We start from the raw sequence: 18,796 nt of genomic DNA on the forward strand, positions 1-18,796 counted from the left end.
TAACAAGAGCACTGAGGACCCAAGTTCTTTCTCTGTTCTGCCATTTTTGGTGGTTCATTTTGTCCTCAGGGTAGTTCTCATGTGACGTCATCCAGACATTAAAAACAGAGGAAGAAGAAACCATCTCCTCTATATATCTTTTTAAAAGCAAGTTAACATTTCCAAGTGGGTCCTAGCAGACTTTTCCTCATGTTTCAGCGGCCAGATGTGTCATTTGTCTATGTCAGAACCAAAGACTTCTAAGAGGATAGAACCACATTGATTGGGTTAGAAAGTCAGTACAAACCCCCGAACTGGCCCTGGGACCAGCCTTCCCCAGACACACAGCTCTCCAGAAGAGGTTGTATATACTAAAAAATAGAGTCTGTTAGAAAGTAAGAGTTGGAGGATAAAGAAAGAATGTTAAGTCAGCAATCACCAGCAATGCTACAGGGAATGGACTTTCTAACTATTAAAAACTTACATTTCAGTTTATGATGAAACTAGAATCTCAGGTAACAAGACAAAGTCTTAAGAGAAGTTGAACCCAAGTAAAGTGAGTTTTTGACATTCTTCCCCCTCACCTCCCCACACATCTCACTCCTCCTCCAGATGGTCTGCCTTTAAGCTAACTCCCTGTTGCCCAGGACCCCCAAAGTACCTCATTCAGACATCTACTCCCAGAGCCAGGCTTCACCTACACACTATAGCCACTACTTCTTCAACCAAAAGTTACCTAGACCCCCAACTGTTTTTTAGGGTTCTATCCTCAGCCATCTAATAGTTTATTTTTTTCTCACTTCGTTTTAAATTGTTTTCAGAAATCTTGGCCATACTACCTGGCCAAAGACATGTGCATTTTTGCAAGTTCCTCTGGAGTAAAAATGGTCTCAATTCAGAAATAAATCTCATCTTGGAGAATGGTGTGCATGACCCTCAGGCAGGCTGAAGAGGAAAAAGTGGGGGAAGGGAAAATTTCCCAGAGGCCCTCTGGCATGTATACATCATCTATTCCATCACTGTCTTTCTCTTCCCTATGCTCTGTATAGTCTGTTCTTCTTGTATCCAGTGTAGACAAGGTATTTATGACATTTATGACAGCTCAAAAGCTGTGGAGAGAGGGATAAAGAGGGGTTGTGGGAAGCAAAATGTCTCACTGTCTCAAATGTTACAGCTAAGGCTGTTGAATGGCTCAGCTGCCCCTGTAGGATGCCATGTGACTTAACAGTACACACTTGGAAGGTGTCATTTTGTTAATCTCCTAGCCCTTCAGTTTCACTGCATCATTCACTGTCATATAAGAACACACAGTCATGGGCACCAAGTCCAGCCTTCCTATGCCAGAAACTTTTTCATGGTTTTCCTTAACCTTTGCAAATAGACTCAAATATCTGGGAGTAAAAAAAAAAATTTTTTTTTTTTAAAATGAACTCCAAATATTCCCTGGTGGGATATTGAGCTGAAAAAACTTCTAATGTCTCCTTCTAATTCCGAAATACCACTGTCCCTCCTGCCAGAATACAAGGCATTCATGTAGCAGGCTCTGACCTTATCTCATATATGACCTATAAAAACTTTAGCACTCTGTCATTAGACAGAAAAACAACAGCTGAATCTGGGAGATAGGGTAGAAGATGTGTATGTCACCCTGGAAACCTTCAGACACCCAGGACTAGTGATTCCCAACTGTTTATTCTAGGAAAAATTTCAACAAGGTTTTGTGTGTGTGCACACACATACACACATGTGGCTGTATCAGAAAGAAAGCAAGAGTGAGGGTGAGTAAGAAAGAAAAAGAAGAGAGAAAGAAGAAAAAGAAAGCTCTCCACTTTATGTTGTATTAGATTGCACTTCGAGAAAATGTAAGCAACAGAGAGCTGAACCTCATATTCCAGAACCCTCTTTCATCAAACTGTTAGTAATTGGGCAGCTGACAGTTACAGTATAGCGCCATCTAGCTCTTACTACCAAAGCCTGACATCCTAATCCCAGCCTGGCTGAGAGGTTTAGGGTTAGTCGCTACCCAGTGTAACTCAGCTGATTTCATCCCATTACGTGAGGATGAAAGCAAGCAAAATCCCAAAGCAGGTTTATGTTTAATAATAACTCATACTCAAATTTTGTTGTCTACATTCCAAACCAGTTTTCAGTAAAAATATAAAGACTTAGATCTTCCTTGTTGAACATAGGTTAAATGTTGCCCTGGGTTAGTTTTGTTAACCAAATTTCCACAGAGTTTGCATTGATTACCTCCTGTCTTCTTTGGAAAGGCTGTCAGCAGACAGTGTTACAGACATAAATCTAAAGTCAATAGATCACTGATTTTGAAAATTCCGAGGACATTTTCAAAAATCTTTAATGAGGATACTTGGTAAAATTTTACTTTATTTCACTTACATTGAATAGCGAAGTTGTTCAGAGTATGTGTGAGGAGGAATGTTGAGGAGAAGGTCATACAAATAAAATAATGAATGGGTGTCATGCCTGCAGAAGATCAAAGATCCTTGCTGAGGACATGATCTAGAAAAAAGTCTAATAACAAAATTTTATGATGCTTCCACATAATAAATTCTTTACTAAATTAACCAATTGTAGGGGATTGTGCCTGCTTCCCATCACTACTACTGGCTAGTGCAGGGGAGTGGGAAGGGCACACTAAATGTCAAAGGGACAAGAATACAAGAATTGGATTTCTTCCCTCCAATAAACAGTGTCATGGTGGAAAGATCATGGTTTTTGGCTTTACAGACTTGCATTCAAATATTCAAACAGGCACTTTCTAGATTTTTAGGGGGATTAACCTCCCTGAGCTTTTCAGTGTTATTGCAAAAAATAGTGGAGATAAGGTCTGTAAAATATCTAAAACTATTTTTGAGGAAAATGGTGTTTATGATTCTATGTTAATACTATTGAAACATCAAAGAGGAATATAATTGTGTACTGGCATCTTTATGGGCATCATTAGACAGTACCTATTTGGATCCCTGGTAACCTGGTGATGATTTGAGTCAGTGATTTAAGAGGGGCAAAATGTTCCCTACCGCATTACCTTTCTTCTGCGTCATCCAGCTTCCAAAAATACGGACAGTGCATCCTTTAACAGGAATAGACATCTGAAATAGCTGTTAAGCTGTGTGAGTGTCAAAGTTGTAAGGATGAGGTAAATTAACCTGAAATAGAGCTGCAGTGGAGAACAGTCAAGCATGTGTGACTGTATTCAGCAATGGAGACAGTGCTTGCGTGCAGGATTCCTTCTGGCTTCAGCACGACAATTTGGTAGGGAAATAGGCAACAGACCGACTGCATCTAGAAGCCCGAGTTTCCCACACAGCCTTTCCATTTACTAGCTGTGTGGATAGAAACAAATCTACACTCTCAGAGGCTTAATTACCTTATTTGTAAAATGGAGATTATATTTTTACTACCTCTCAAGGATTGTTGTAAAAGCAAATGAGATAATATATCTGAAAGTCTTTTGCAAATCATAAAGCTACAGGCAAATATTGTTCCCCTTCTCAGTCAATTCACCCCCATGCAGTGATGGCTGAAGCCAAAATCCAGCAGCTTCTCTAAAACCACACTGTCTTGATTACTGCAACTTTATAGTAAGTCTTGAAATCTGGTAATGTTAAGCCCTTAAACTTTGTTCTTTTTCCAAATGGCTTTGACTTTTATAGGTCCTTTGTATTTCCATGTAAATCAACTTATGAATTTCTACAAACAAACAAAAAAAAACTTACTGTCTCCTAGTCCCTTTATACCCCACTGACTCATTTCAATTCCTGTATAACACTTAACAATTTTTAAATTGTTTACCCAGTAGAATATAAGCTTTAAGAGGGGAGGGAATTATCTATTGTTTCTTTTTTTCTCCACTGTATCTCCAGCTCCTTGAATAATGCCTTTCACATAATAGGTTTTCAATAAGTATTTGTTGAATAAATGAATTCAGTAGTCTCAAAAGTCATTTTTCTTATGAAAACCCCTATTGTTTTGAAATCTCTCCTTTGCCATTGAAGAATTCAGGGGTAGAGCAACTTTCCATAGTATGTTCTTGAATTAGAAAAATTTTCAAGACTACCACCATCTCCTCTTACCTAGAAAGACTGAGAACAGCCAAAATGTAATAGAAGGAGAATTGGCCTAAAATTTAGAAGATCAACATTTCTAATTCTACTCTGCGACTAACTAGGAGTGTGACCTCAGGAAAGTCACTTAACTCTTCAGACCTCTTTTTTTTTTCAATCTGTAATTTGGAGTTAATAATTGTATCTACCCACATGTGCATCATGAGAATTCAATGAGGTAATGATGTAAAGTATTTGTTACACTGCCTGTCATATAGCAAACAAGTGATCAATAAATATTATTGTTGTCATCGTGTAAATGAATAAAACTTTTGAAAGCTTCTTTGGGGTTGTTTCAGGACAGATTGAAAGCTAGGGAAAAAACAAAGAGAAACAAATAATAATAAATAAATAATAGAAATTTTTCCAGAGGTAGGAATTAGAGAATTATTAGTACCTCTGGGCCTGGCTGCCGTGGGTGTAAGTTTATACCACTTCCTGGTCTGAAATGAAACTTCTTATTAGAAAAGTCATTTCTCACCAACAAGCCTCCTTTCCAGAAAGTAGGATTCAGATATTCACCGACAAACGTTTTCATTCCCAAATGTCTTTTGCATTTTACCCAAACCCAAGTCTTCATGCCATCACCCCAGAACCTGGCTCCCTAAATGTTAAAGATATATATCAAACCAACAGTTCATTCAGGCATGTTTAAAGCCCTAGTTCTTTAAAATCAGGCTGTGTGAATTTGGTGGTCTTCCTTGTTAATGTCATCATTCGCTAGAAACAAGATTAGACTGGGCAAGGGGGAAAGAAAGGCTGGAAGATGCTGAGTGAGGGTACAGCCTGCTTTATATGTGAGTGTGTTTGTTCAGATGTCTGTGTGTGTGTGTGTGAGAGAGAGATAGAGAGAGAGAGAAGTAACAGGGGAAAGCACTTGCACTGGCAATGGTTGTAACTGGAGAGGACACCTCAACCACCTCTTTCTTCAGGGCTCCACTAGGGACTCAAACGTTCCTACGTCTGCTAGAATAGGGTTGGAACCCGAAGCAGCAGACTGGAGGGAAACAGCTCTGTACTGCAGTCAGGATAAGGTAGACGTGACAACTGGCTAAATTTGTCCTTTCATTGGCCTCAGTTAGGTATAGACACAGCACAGGGTAGGCTGGCCAACTGAAAGGCATTCAAGCGATGTGGGAACAGAGACTATCTCTCCCAGATTGAACAACCTTTCTTGACCCTCACTATTTGAAGGGCCCAAATAGGGGATAGGACTCTCCCCTCTTCCCAGGGCTGGAGGGAGGAGAGAGTGGGCAAAATGCCCTATTATGGTGAAGCTTCAGAACTGTTCAAAGGAGCCATGACTCTCACTGCTAAACACTGATAAACAGCATGGGGCAGGTGATCAAACTAACCTGAACTCAGAGGAGAACAATCAGTGTATGGGAGAGGTGGGTCCAGTTGTTGGCACGCAAGTAGCTGCCCAAACTGCCCCGGCACAGGCTTCCAGGAAGAACACTGAGCGCCACAGGGGCACAGTTCACAGTTCACTCCCCATTGAACACACAGGGGATGCAGGAGACTGCTAAGAATAGTCTCAGTTTCCTCCACAGTGGATCACACGTTAAAATCTAGACAGACTAGAAAAACATTTTGGTTTTTTTTTTCTGACGTGGAGGGACTGGCCCTGCTTCCTTGCCTCCCACTTGCCAAACATTTGTCCCACTCACTTTCTCTGACAGAACAGTGTGCTGGGCACACAGAAAAGGGGCACCCAGGAAAGAGGAGGCACAAGGAACTAACAAAACCTTGTCACCACAGGCTACCTTCAGGACAAATGGAAAGTACCACGTCCTTGGAGGAGAGTACACAATCCTCCAGAAATAATACTTTTCAAAACTGAACATAATAAGGCTCAGAAGAGCATCCCCTAGTTGTAGCGTTCTGAGCTTGCAAAGCAATTTTGAACATCAGAGCTCAAAGCATGTAGGATGCTTCACCTGGCTGCACTCTAGTTCCCACAAGGTGGAAGACAGCAACTATCTCCAAAGTACCTGAAGGAAAAGGTTAAGGAAAACAAAACAAAGGGAAGGAGCTTAAAAGCCTCAAGACCCTCCTCTGCCAGGACGGTCCCACCAACCACCCTGCAGGTGCTGGTCCCAGCTCTGTTTAAACTCACCTGGTGACGGGAGTTTGCCACTTCCTCAGGAAGCCCACTTGAATATTGGCAGCAATCCTGATAGAATGATTTCTCATACTGTGTCAACATCTGTCCCCTGCAACTGCCACAGAGGTGGCAGCTGTCCCTCTGCTCAGCCTTTGGAGCAATAATAACAACTCTATTCTTGCTCTTCTATACAATGACCCTTCAAATATTTGGATATGACTATTAGCCAGCCTGAATGCATCCTCAGCCAGTCTGTGTATCCCCTCTTTCAATCAAGTCACATGTGATGGGCCTTTTAACCCTCAGCATCTTAACTGCCTTGTTTTTCCCAGGTCAGATCAACCCCTGGACATCAGCCTGAGGTGGGAAGGGACCACTGTCCTCCTTCTTGCATCTGACAGGCAACAGCTCTGTACTCCCTTCTGAGAGCTGGGAGAAAGGAAAGCCCTCTGTCAAGCAATGCAAGTTCTGAGCCTGGTGGTGTAGGATGGTCTCTATTGACTGTGGTATTGTACAGAGATAATCCAGACAGAAACTGCCTTAGGTTATTGTGGACAGACATTGGCATAAAGTTTAATACTCACCTTTCAAATTTAGAAGTAGATTTTTCCTGTTCCTCTTATTTTTGGCAATGGGAGAGGGGGAGTACTCCACCCAGCACCCCCTGCACACACTCACACACACACACGTGCTGTATTAATACTCTGAAGAAGAGTCAGTATGCTTACTGTGTATCTGAGGCCACCCAGGAGCTGGTCCAGGAAACACTCTGAAAAAGAGCTCATTTTTCTAGAGGACACCTGACACCCAGAAGGAACAGTTGATCTGAGAATTTCTCATCACTTCACAGCAAAAGTAAGTGGGATTTCCCCAAGAGAGAACAGGTTTCTACCTTGACTCAGTTTTCTGAGTATAGCTAAGAAGTGTACTGTTAATTTAGTTAAGAAGCTAAAAAATGTTAAATGACTTTGGGTGCCTTTCCTTTTTTTTTTTTTTTTTTTTTTGAAATGAATAGCCCAGTTTGCTTTTTTTTTTTTTTTAAAGAAATTCACGTTCTTTTATTTATTTATTTATGACTGTGTTGAGTCTTCGTTTCTGTGCGAGGGCTTTCTCTAGTTGCGGCAAGTGGGGACCACTCTTCATCGCGGTGTGTGGGCCTCTCACCATCGCGGCCTCCCTTGTTGCGGAGCACAGGCTCCAGACGCGCAGGCTCAGTAATTGTGGCTCACGGGCCCAGTTGCTCCGTGGCATGTGGGATCTTCCCAGACCAGGGCTCGAACCCGTGTGCCCTGCATTGGCAGGCAGATTCTCAACCACTGCGCCACCAGGGAAGCCCACTTTTTTTTTTTTAATTTTAGAATTTTATTTATTTTTTTATACAGCAGGTTCTTATTAGTCATCCATTTTATACATATTAGTGTATATATGTCAATCCCAATCTCCCAATTCATCACACCACCACCACCCCCCGCCACTTTCCCCCCTTGGTGTCAATACGTTTGTTCTCTACCTCTGTGTCTCTATTTCTGCCCTGCAAACCAGTTCATCTGTATAATTGTTCTAGGTTCCACATATATGTGTTAAAATACGATATTTGTTTTTCTCTTTCTGACTTACTTCACTCTGTATGACAGTCTCTAGATCCATCCACGTCTCTACAAATGACCCAATTTCATTCCCTTTTATGGCTGAGTAATATTCCATTGTATACATGTACCACATCTTCTTTATCCATTCATCTGTCGATGGGCATTTAGGTTGCTTCCACGACCTGGCTATTGTAAATAGTGCTGCAATGAACATTGGGGTACATGTGTCTTTTTGAATTATGGTTTTCTCTGGGTATATGCCCAGTAGTGGGATTGCTGGGTCATATGGTAAATCTATTTTTAGTTGGGTGGCTTTCTTCAAGGAGTTCTAAAACACCATCAAATAGCTGATTCTATACCATCAGAAACATGCTGATGACTCCCCCAAAATTTATCAGCATCATTTGTTATCATGTCTCCAACACCCACTTTGGCCATCTCTGCTCTTTCTCTAGGTTTAGAGAGGACCTAGATAAGGGTCTATTTTCAGCAAATGCCTCCTCATCTACTGCCCTTCTTCCCATGCATTTCTCCCTCATCACTGGATCTGTTCAGGTTTTGGGGGGGTGTGCATTTGAGCATTAAGCCTCGTGCTTTCTGTCCTGGTGTCTTTCATCTGATTGTCTTCTACATTTGATCCATGACTTTATGTGGATTAGGGATAAAAGCCTGAATCAAAGAAATAGTAATGTAGTTAAATCAAAATAAAATACCAAGAACAGGAGCAACAGTGGAGAGACTACTAATTAGGGAAAAATTATGTAGCAAAGGTTTCCTAGTTGGTGGCTTAGACGTGTAAGTAGATTTTCTCATGGTAACCATGTTATGCACAACATGTGATATAGTTGAAATAGTATAATTATTGTCCTACTTTGAGGAACAGAGGTCTTGGGAACTAGCCTGATTAACTTATCATCATTTATAATAATATCTCATGGGAAGATACTCTCCTGTTCTTAATCGCCATAACCCTTTCCTGCAATGGCAGATATGATTGGGTTTTACTTGTTTTTGTAGGACAAGAGAATAAATGAATAAACGCTTTCACTCATTCCTCAGATATTCATTAAATACCCACTATAGTCAGGTGCTCTGCTAGGTGCATATAGAGATAGAAGGAACCCACATTTGATAAGAGACAGATAAATAGACTGTCAGAGTACTGTGTGATGGTGCAGAATGATGGTTAAAGACAGGAAGAAGGAGAAGAATGTGATTAAATACAGAATAAAAGACCCCACAGAATACCATTAATGGTGTTGATGGGGAACAGGAGTCTGTCAGGAAAACTGGGACAATCCAAGAGAGATTGGAAGATAGAATGGCATCACAGAAGCCAAATAAGAAAAACACTTCAAGGGGTGAGTGGTAATCGTGCCTCGTCTATTTAGTAACCCACTTCCTCTCTTTGGAATGTATAGTGCCAGCCCAGACCTATCCCCTGAACTCAGATCATCCACCTGTCCACTCCACATCTCCACATGGATAGCTAATAGGCATCCCATCAAAAAGCCAACAATTAGGAAAAAACATTTGGATAAGTATAAGAGAATAGATATTTAACCCGTATTTATAAGCACTAGAACAAAACCCTGAGGCATGGGGGATGTCAAAAAAGCTTCATGGGGGAGTGAGCTGTAAGATTTGCCTTAGGGAAATTGGAAAAGATGACAAGAGGGGAGGTCCCAATTTTGGAAAAAAGAGTTTGGATCCTTGAACAGTTTGTCCATTAACCAAAACTTGACCAGTCAGATGATACATAGATTATTTAGGGAAAGACCCTAAGTAGACAAACATTTGTTCTGCCCTCCCGAGTACTAATTATCCAGTCTAAGAGAAAATCCTCTCTTGTTAGATAGAATGATGCTCAGTTGATAGACAATTTCATCAAGCATGAATAGGTCAGCTCATCAGCACAAGAAGCTTAGGACAATAGGAATCATTTGATTCTTCTTCAAACCACTTATTTTTATTTGAAAGGTTAAAATCTAAAGAAGCCTTAAGAGCCCCTCATTTCCCATGCATTGTTTCATAGGATAACCTGGAAACCAACAAAAACATCACTGAACCAGATGGTTCTTCCTACAGTGGGTTGGAGCCTAAATTTTTTAATTGAGAAAATTGAGGTGCAGCAGGTGCTACTGACATTTAAAGCAGTAAGCATCCTGCTTCTTTGCAAATGCACTTAATAAGTAGGGAATTAAAAGAGAAGTGGATTTCAACAAAACTCCCTGTCAGCAGATGTTCAGCAAACCCTTTCCAATATGAGGGACTTTCATGTTAACTTTTTAATTTGGTTTAATTGCTTCTCAGGGTTCACATTAATTACATTTTATGTGATGTCAAGTGATGGAACACTATCATAGAAAAATTTTATTTTGGGCCAACGCTTTCTTGATTTAGTCTATTTTCTTCTGGAAGAAAAGGTCTATACAATCTGCCCAACTATATCCCTGCTCTAGGCTCTGTGATCTCATACACCTTGGAGGTTGCCTTAGAAACTTGGCTAAAATTGCTGATTTCCTCTGGAAATCTGTGAACATGCTGTCTGGAGTATTCAATCTCTCTTTTCTGGGTATAATTCGGGAGGCAATGACTCCTGGTTTGTGTGTCAAAGAGTTAGTTTTTCTAAGGTGTTTAGATAAGTCTTGACCATTGACACTAGATTGACTTTTTAACCAAAGGTCAGGTTATCTACCTGTTACTGTCTATCACCATCCACTGTCTCCATTGGGATAGGAGGCATTCGAGTGTACTTTTCTACCAGTCATTTTCTCTGCTCGAGGCACACTGAGAACTTAGCTAATGCTCTTACCAGGTCATGTCTATGTACAACCTTTCACCCCATCAGTACATAGGACACTGAGGCCCGGTATAAAACATAATGAATGAGAATTCATTAGATAGGATGCTTGCTAAATTAGACTTCTTGCTAAGAACATTGATGAATGAAGTTGGCATGAGTGGGGATCATCCACTATTATTATTACAATATGTGAGGGCCTACTCAAAGTAAGGCATAGTAGGAGGTACAAAAAATTAAGACTTAAGTTGCTTCTGGAGAAAAGACATTAAAGGGTCACATAAAAATATAACAGTGCAGGCAGAATTTGGTGTTCTGAAAACTAACATCACTGCCTTACCACCTGCCAAGGACAGCATGCCAAATGTCCCCATTCTGTATACCCCAATCTCTTCAATGTTGCTGTGGCCTTTACCTACTTCCTTTGATGTCACTGATCTCTAGGATCACCTTTTTTACCCACAGGTGAAAGAGTCCCTGTCCTGGCACCTGTGGACTCTACCTGAAGAACTTATTGTACCTTCTCCTCTCCCCACCACTTTACCCCCCTCCTCCCTTCCCCCATCCTCCTTGCCATTGCCTGGTGAAGCTTTCTGCAAATGTTGTTTTAAGCTGTTTATCTTTCAGGGTCTTTTGCGCCTCTTTATGGCTGTTGTAGTTTCTCTAAGAGGAAAGGTAATTTGATAAATTATTTCACATAAGGTATTAAGGATTTGATGTTCTGACTTCTCTCAAGGACATTACTTTTCGAAGAGTTTGACTTGAATAGCTATTAAGGCATTTTGGCCCCTGAAATATACAGGTTGGAAAGGAAATTTGGGGCTCCCAGGAGGTCTTCCTCCCCAGTCTCCTCTTCAAGTCATAATTATGAAGGGTGGAGGTTCAGGAAAAGCAGTGAGAATAGACAGAAACTGGACCCTGGCCATCTCTTGGTGCTCCATGGAAATAGTTCAGGTCTAATATTGATATTTAAGCATGAAGTCTAATCAGATCATTAGCTTTCAGTCTTTGTCATTACTGCCCCTACACCGAACTAATGTTTTCAACCTCTAAAATAGTTATTTCTTTTCCATATCAGTTCTTATCATGTTTCTCCTGCCTTGCCCCCAGCTTCTCTTCTCTAGACTGGTGTCTGGAAAGACTTAGGGGTCAGAAGACCTGGAATTAACTGTGCTCTACCACTTGCTAGTGGAATGGCCTGGAGCTTTTCCCTTAACTTCCTTGACTGTCCATTTCCTCATGTGTAAAATGGCCAGGCTAGTAATAACACTCATAAGATTATTGTGGGGATCTGACTATGTCATGGATGTGAGAGTATAGCTTTGTAAACCTTATAAAGCCCGATAGATATTGCACCAGAGAAGAAACTGTTCTGCTCTGAAGGATGCTGACATGATGGTGACATCTGGGCACAGAGACTGACCTGGATGGACACATGTCTCAGAAGCAACTGTAACATGACCATGAAAGGATCTCTCAGGGGTGATGGTGATTATGAATCCACTAGTGACTCTCCTGGGCAGTTCGGGGCACATTCCAAGAAGTCAGCACTTAAAAGTGGGAGGAAGAAAACAAACCAAAAAACATGGACAGAGGAAACAGCAAGGCAGAGTCTATTAAGGAGAAAGAAGGTGACAACAGGAAGAATGGCAGAGGGTAGCAGAGCCACCAGCACAGAGAAAACACTAGGGCAGAAACCAACAGATGCCTGCTGCTGAGTGGGGACAAGAAAATCAGATTGTTCAGGCTACACCAAACCCTAAATGACCCAGTTTCTAAACAAGAGTCTCTGTGTGGTCTGACATTTCAATGCTTCCTTTCCTTCTTGAGGCCCATGCAGTACAACTCCCAGTTTCCTTAATTCCCTGTGTATGTTTAAAACAAACCCTGTTACCTGAGGAAACCCCAGTGGACCTCTTTCTTCCAGCCTGAAAAAGCCTAACATCCAAATGGTAAATTTTATTATTTGAGGCCATTTTCCTCTTTTATTTGGCCCCAAACCCTTGGGTTATTTACTAATTATCATTATTAAAAATCTAGCAAAACTTCCTGAAATTTACAAAAATCAGTATATTGAGTAAACAAATAAATATGATCAGAGCTAGATTGAAAAAGAAACATTCATGTAGTTGAAAAGACACTAAAAAGATAATATTCATAAACTTTTTGTTTGACTTTCAGACTTGCCTGAGGAAACTCCAGACCTACCACTATCTCAAAATAATGTATGTGAATACATAAGGCAGAATCTCCTAGGAGGAGAATCCATGGATTGCCTTTAGGGAATCTATGAACTCCACAAAACTGTACACAACATTTGGAATTTATATGCTTTGTTTTTGTCCATGGATTTCATCAGATTCTCAAAAATCACTGACTAAGATGTTCCTAAATGCTTTCTTCCTGGGACCCCTTTGACCTCTGGATATATTTTACAAATTTAATCTTTTTTTATTGGTCATCCCTATAGCTTCAATCTTAGAAAAATAATGACACTCCTTTTCTACCTTGTCCTCAGGCCACCCTTTCCTTCCTCTTTTTTGCTTCCCTCCTTTTGTATTGACCTCTTCCCTTTGTCTTTTCTAACTCCCTCTCCAATTTTCCTCTTTCCTACCTTTCATGTGACTTCCATGTTTCTCATCTCTCAGAGCTAAAGAGGGTGCTACTTCCCCATTTAAAATATTTCATCAAAGTCTCAGTCCCTCTCCTCCTTCCTTATTTTTGTAGATCTATCCCCACCCTTCCCCTCCCTCCAGCAAGTGCCTGAAGAGTCACACAGTATGAGTCACTGTGATATTAATAATGTCCTCTGTGTAGGAAGATGACATCACTAACCCACCATCAGTGGGACATGTGCCCTTGAGCAATTTCTCTATAGTAGGAACAGTGGGCATTGATGTCTTCCCACACCCCAGCTCAGTGCCCCTAAGAACAATTTCAATAATTTTCTAAACTTAGATTTGTGGTATAGAAGAGGACCCAGAATAGAAAAAAGCCAATTTACTGTCTTCTGAAGTTTTGATCCAGGGCAAGAAGAGTCTTAGGAGGCCCATGCCCAAAACTAGTCAAAGCATTTAACTGAACATTTTTTGGTTATGGTTAGTTTTGATTATTATTCTCTAATTTGAAAAAGCTCAGGTGTTTCTCAATGATAGAGTCCTCAATGATGACATTGCCAGTTAGTGAGCATGGGTATGTTACATCATCTCTAACCCTCCCAACCATCCTCAGGAAACTGAAAATCACTGAGATTCAGTAATTTACAAAAGCCACTGAGCTAGTAAGTAATAAATCCAGGACTGAATCTCCTTTTCCTTCTATTACACCATACTGCCGTATGTGTTACAGCTTCAGTTCCTCTCTTCTTGGATATTAATAAAATGAACCTCAATTATGGCAGAGAAGTGTCCATGAGCAGCTTAAGTGACTGAGATGTCCTCCTCTGTCTGACCTTCCCTTTCACAGTCACTTTCCTACAACAAATCTGAGACTCTTTCAGTCACTGGACATCTGATGGTTAACACTTGTCCTCATAGTTTTAAGTGTACATTTTTATAACATGCTACCTCATCCCTGGCACGGAAGTAGGATCCATTTTTTGCCTGACTTTACTGGTCACTTATCTGCTCTAACTACTTTGATCAGCTAGTGCAGGAAGCAGTGTAAACCACCTAGGAACAGTTTGTTTCCTTTCTGTCATCCCTGGAGAGTGATATTTTCTTGATTGGATCCAGCTGTGCTATCCTCGTGCTCCAAGAGCAAGGGAGGGCTAGTAAATATCGGTCTTGTACTGTGCTCTGGTGGCATTTCGTATGTGTCTTCCTTCCCTACTTAGATTATAAGCAGGACAGACAGTGTCTCTCTGTTAATGATGATGATGATAGTACCTACAATGACAATAATAATAATAGATAACATAATATTAGCTGCTTATGATATATCAGGCAATACACTATGTTACTGCTGAAATGCGATTCAATAAGAGGTCTACTGACTTCAGACACCATACATTTACTCACTATTCTATATTGTTCCCAAAATTCTGATAGGGGAAATTTGGGAAAAGAGAGAAATGAGCCCCTTATAAATGTAGGTCAGTTTCTTAGCTTTGAAGATCAGAGAAAACTCTCAATGAATTCTATAAACATTTGTTACACGTCTACTACATCCCAGTCTTTCTGCTAAATGGTAAGGAGATTCAGAGATATATAAAAAAATTTGAATCTAGCTTAAGAGACAGACATGCAAGGAAAAAGACTTCCAAGATGAATTGGGGCAGGGGAGGGGAAACGATGCAAAATGGAATAGGAGCCCAGAGGAAATAAGATTAAACCTGTCTGGGAGAATCTGGACTAGAATTTTTGTGGAGACCGGCATCAAGTTGGCCCTGAAAAGGTAAAAAAAAATTCTGTACATGGAGAAGAGGAAGGATTTTACCACATAAGGAATCCACAAAACTTACCAATAATCAGAGGTACCATTGTTGGATATATACTATATACCCAGTGCTATTCACAATACAATTATATTTATTGATTTATTAAATTCCAATAACAATCTCAGGATGGGTTATTGCTGTCTCATTTTATACTTCAGAAGAGTAAGGTTCTTGGAAGCTAAGTAACTTGTCTAAGTGCAGGTGAGCTAAGGCATCTCTGTCTCAAAACCCCATGTCTTCCCACTACTCAAAATGTTACTTCATGTCACATCTTCGTTGTGTTTCAGAGATGGAGATATCATCCTTGTATAAGAACCAAGTTAATCAGTCTATTAATTTTTGTTGCTTATTTAAATAAGATTTTCTTCATGGTCTAGAAAAAGACACAGAAACAAGAAGCAACTCAGCCCTAGTCAAGGCATAATAATAAAATAATAATAGTATTATAACGGTATTATTATTATGTTTTCTAATATGTATTGAGCTTTATTATCTGCCAGATACTGTTCTGAGTACTTTATGGGTATAAATGAAGTAATCACTCCCAAGCTACAGAGATGAGGGCATCAATACATATCTACGAATCTAGGTTATAGGCTAACCTCCTATCTCATGTATTTTGTGCAGCTTTTGCAGGGGTGGCGGTCAGGGGAAGAACGTTTTCTTTGAAGCCTATTTTATTTAAATCATATCTAAACTTTACTCCTTCCCAGCAGCCTCCTTCCCTGACACCCCCCTTCCCTTTAACAAAAATTCCAAATCTACCCACCTGCGAATCCAGTCTATTAGTGTCCCTGACCAAATGGATTCCATTGCAATTCAGACCAGGCTCTGCTGACTGAGGATTCCAAAGGTCCCTAGGTCCCTTCTGGTGTAAAGGGCAGTGACCAGTGATGTGGATTGCATAGAATGGCTGCCAGGCTGGCTTAGAACACATTTGGATGCTTAAAATACCAGTGCAGTCAAAAGCTGGCCTGCCAGATGAATGATGACTGGCAGGAAGAACAGACATTCCAGAGAAAGATCTCTCTCTCTTTAAGCCCCAGCTCTCATCTGGAATCAGAGTTTGGAAACAAAGAGCCAAGAGCTTCAAGAGTTTTTTGCACCACAAGAAAAAATGAAAAAAAAAAGGGGAGTTTTTTGCACTGCAAGAAAAAATGAGAAAAGGAAGGGAGATGAGGGTACACCCTTTCCTCCCTGAACCTTCAGCCTAACTGGAGAAAAAAGCACAACCATGCTAACTGGTGTCACTTTCAATGGATGATCACTAACCTACCTGAGGCTCTTTGTGATCCTCCCCATCCTATTATCCTTAGTTTATTCAATCTCCATCTCTCCTAGACAAGAATTTCACACCTTCTCCTCTCTCCTTAAACCTCCAACAACTCCTCTGATTCTCAAGTGGTGGCATTGTTTCTTATTTCCCATAGGAATTAGAAACAATCAGAAAAGATCTTCCACATGCTGTTGCCTAACAATCTACTGGCAGCTCTACCTATAAGCTGTTTTATCTCCTGTTTCAATTCATGAACTATCCATGGTGCTGGCTGAAGTTAACCCCTATATTGTGCTCTGGATCCCATCCCCTGGCACCTTCTCAAGGATTTTGCTCCCTCCAGTGTCTCATCTCTTTCCCACATAATAAATTTTCTTACCTGCATAAAAACACACTGTTATTTATCTCACTTTAAGCCCATCTCTCAACCTCACGTCTGCCTTCAGCTACTGCCCTAGTTCTCTGCTCCCCTTTGTAGCAACCGTCATAAGGAGTTGTCTATATGTGGTGTCTTCCCTTCCACTACTCCCATTCTCTCTTGAACTCACTCCAATCAGACTTTCCTTCTCAGCATGCATTAAAAACTGGTCTTGTCAATATGTTCAATCCCTCACACACATGCACACACACACACACACACACACACACACACAAACACTCACACCCTCAAAGCTAAATCCAGGGGTGAATTCTCACAGTTCATCCTACTTGACCTAACAGCAGCATTTGACCCTAAGGATCACAGTTTCCTTCCTGAAATATTTTTTCTTGAACATCATTCTTGGTTCTTTATCTACTTCATTGACTGCTCCTTCTCAATCTCCTCTGTTAGTTCCTACTTATATCCCTGGCATCCAAATGTACATAGAACCAGGGCTTAGCTTTCAGATATCTTCGGCATCTATATTCACTCCCTTGGAGATCTCCTTCAGTCCCATAGAATTAAATATCATGTCTATGCTGATAATTCTCTATTTTATAACTCTGACCTAATCTCTCATGTGAACACCAGCCTTGTGAATACAGCTGCCAGTTAATATTTCCACTTGGTTTTTTTTTATAGGCTTTTCGAATTTATCATGCCAAAAAATAAACTCTTAATTTCTCATCCCATCCTTGAGCCTGCTTGTCCTGTAGTCTTTCACATTTCAGTAAATGGTAGTGACTCCATTCCTCCAGTTGCTCAAGACAAGATCTTAGAGTAATCCTTGACTCCTCTTCTCTTCTCATCCCTCATATCAACAAAACATCAATTCTTCTCTCAATTAGTAGCCTGAATCTGACTACATCTCACTACTTCCACTGTCACCACCTTGGTTCCATCCAAAATTGTGTCTTTCCTGCATTATTGCAAAACTGTCTCACTGATCTCCTTTCTTCCATCCGTGTTCCCTATAATCTATTCTCTAATCAGCAGAGTGATCTTCCAAAATGTAAGTAAGCTTGTGTCATTCCTCTGCTCAAAAACCTCCATGCTTCTCATGTCACTCAGAGTAAAATCCAAAGTCCTTCCCATTTTCAGTTGGACAGCAGGATAGTCTGAGTTTTTTCTGTGAGGTGCACAACTTGAAAGAATAGAATTGACTGGTATCCTCTCATTTGTTCAAGTCAAAACCTTGGAATCACTCTTGACTCCTATCTTTTTCTCACACTCAATTTCCACTCCATCTTCAAATCCTATCAACTCTATCTTAAAAACATCCCCAGAATCTGACCATTTTTCACTATTTACATTGTTACCATATTAGTATTCAAGTCACCATTATATCTCACAAATACTATTTTAATAGCATTCTAATAAGTGTCCCTGCCTTCACATTTGCACCTTTCAGAGTGACCTTGATAAAATATAAGTTACATTATGTCATTTTTTCTGTTCATAACTCTCCAATGGCTTCCAACCCCAGAGAAAAAAACCAAGCTCTTTACACTAGTTCAAGTGGCCTGTAGACTTAGTGATACAGAGATAAACATAATAAGAGTAGTTTCAAGGAAGTAGTGGAAACAGAAACCTTATGAGTTGAAGAGTTAATTAGAGGTGATAAAATGGGCAGCCAGAATAAACTACTATTTCAAGAAATGTGGCTGTGAACAGAAGGAAAATAAAACAGAAGAGTAGATGCAGGTGGCTTAGGCTTGAATGGGAATTCTTCCATAAGGTAGAATAGATGTGAGCATACTTTCACGTTAAGGGTAGTTACTAGAAAGGAAGAGGTTGAAGATACAGTAGAAAGGGATAGTGTATGGCCCCAGAGGAAGCAGAAGGGATGAGAACCTGGAGGTTCAGTTGAAAGAGGCAGTTTCTGACGGGAGGTAGAACTTCCATTGTAATGAGGCAGAAAACAAGGAAAGGATTGGTTCAACGCAGGTAAGCTCGCTGGTGGCAGGGTTAGAAGTCAAAGGTAACAAAGTGATCCATGTGATTTGAAAGTTTCACTCATATTGATCACACTCATTGAGGAAGAAATGTATTTTAA

At 40.4% G+C, this 18,796-nt stretch overlaps 1 protein-coding gene and 1 long non-coding RNA gene across 2 annotated transcripts in view; both read right to left on the reverse strand.

The window, feature by feature from the left end:
* SFT2D2 (SFT2 domain containing 2) overlaps positions 1 to 18,796 on the reverse strand; it is an 842,470-nt gene that overhangs the window by 438,974 nt on the left and 384,700 nt on the right. The window lies entirely within an intron of this gene.
* Positions 12,194 to 16,125, reverse strand: LOC309649518. The gene is made up of 2 exons (XR_014257177.1): positions 15,813 to 16,125; positions 12,194 to 15,416 (listed from the first exon to the last, which is right to left on the reverse strand). It is a non-coding gene; the product is annotated as an uncharacterized lncRNA (long non-coding RNA).

Source organism: Balaenoptera physalus (assembly GCF_965194825.1).
Source record: "Balaenoptera physalus genome assembly, chromosome: 1".
NCBI classification, from domain to species: domain Eukaryota; kingdom Metazoa; phylum Chordata; class Mammalia; order Artiodactyla; family Balaenopteridae; genus Balaenoptera; species Balaenoptera physalus.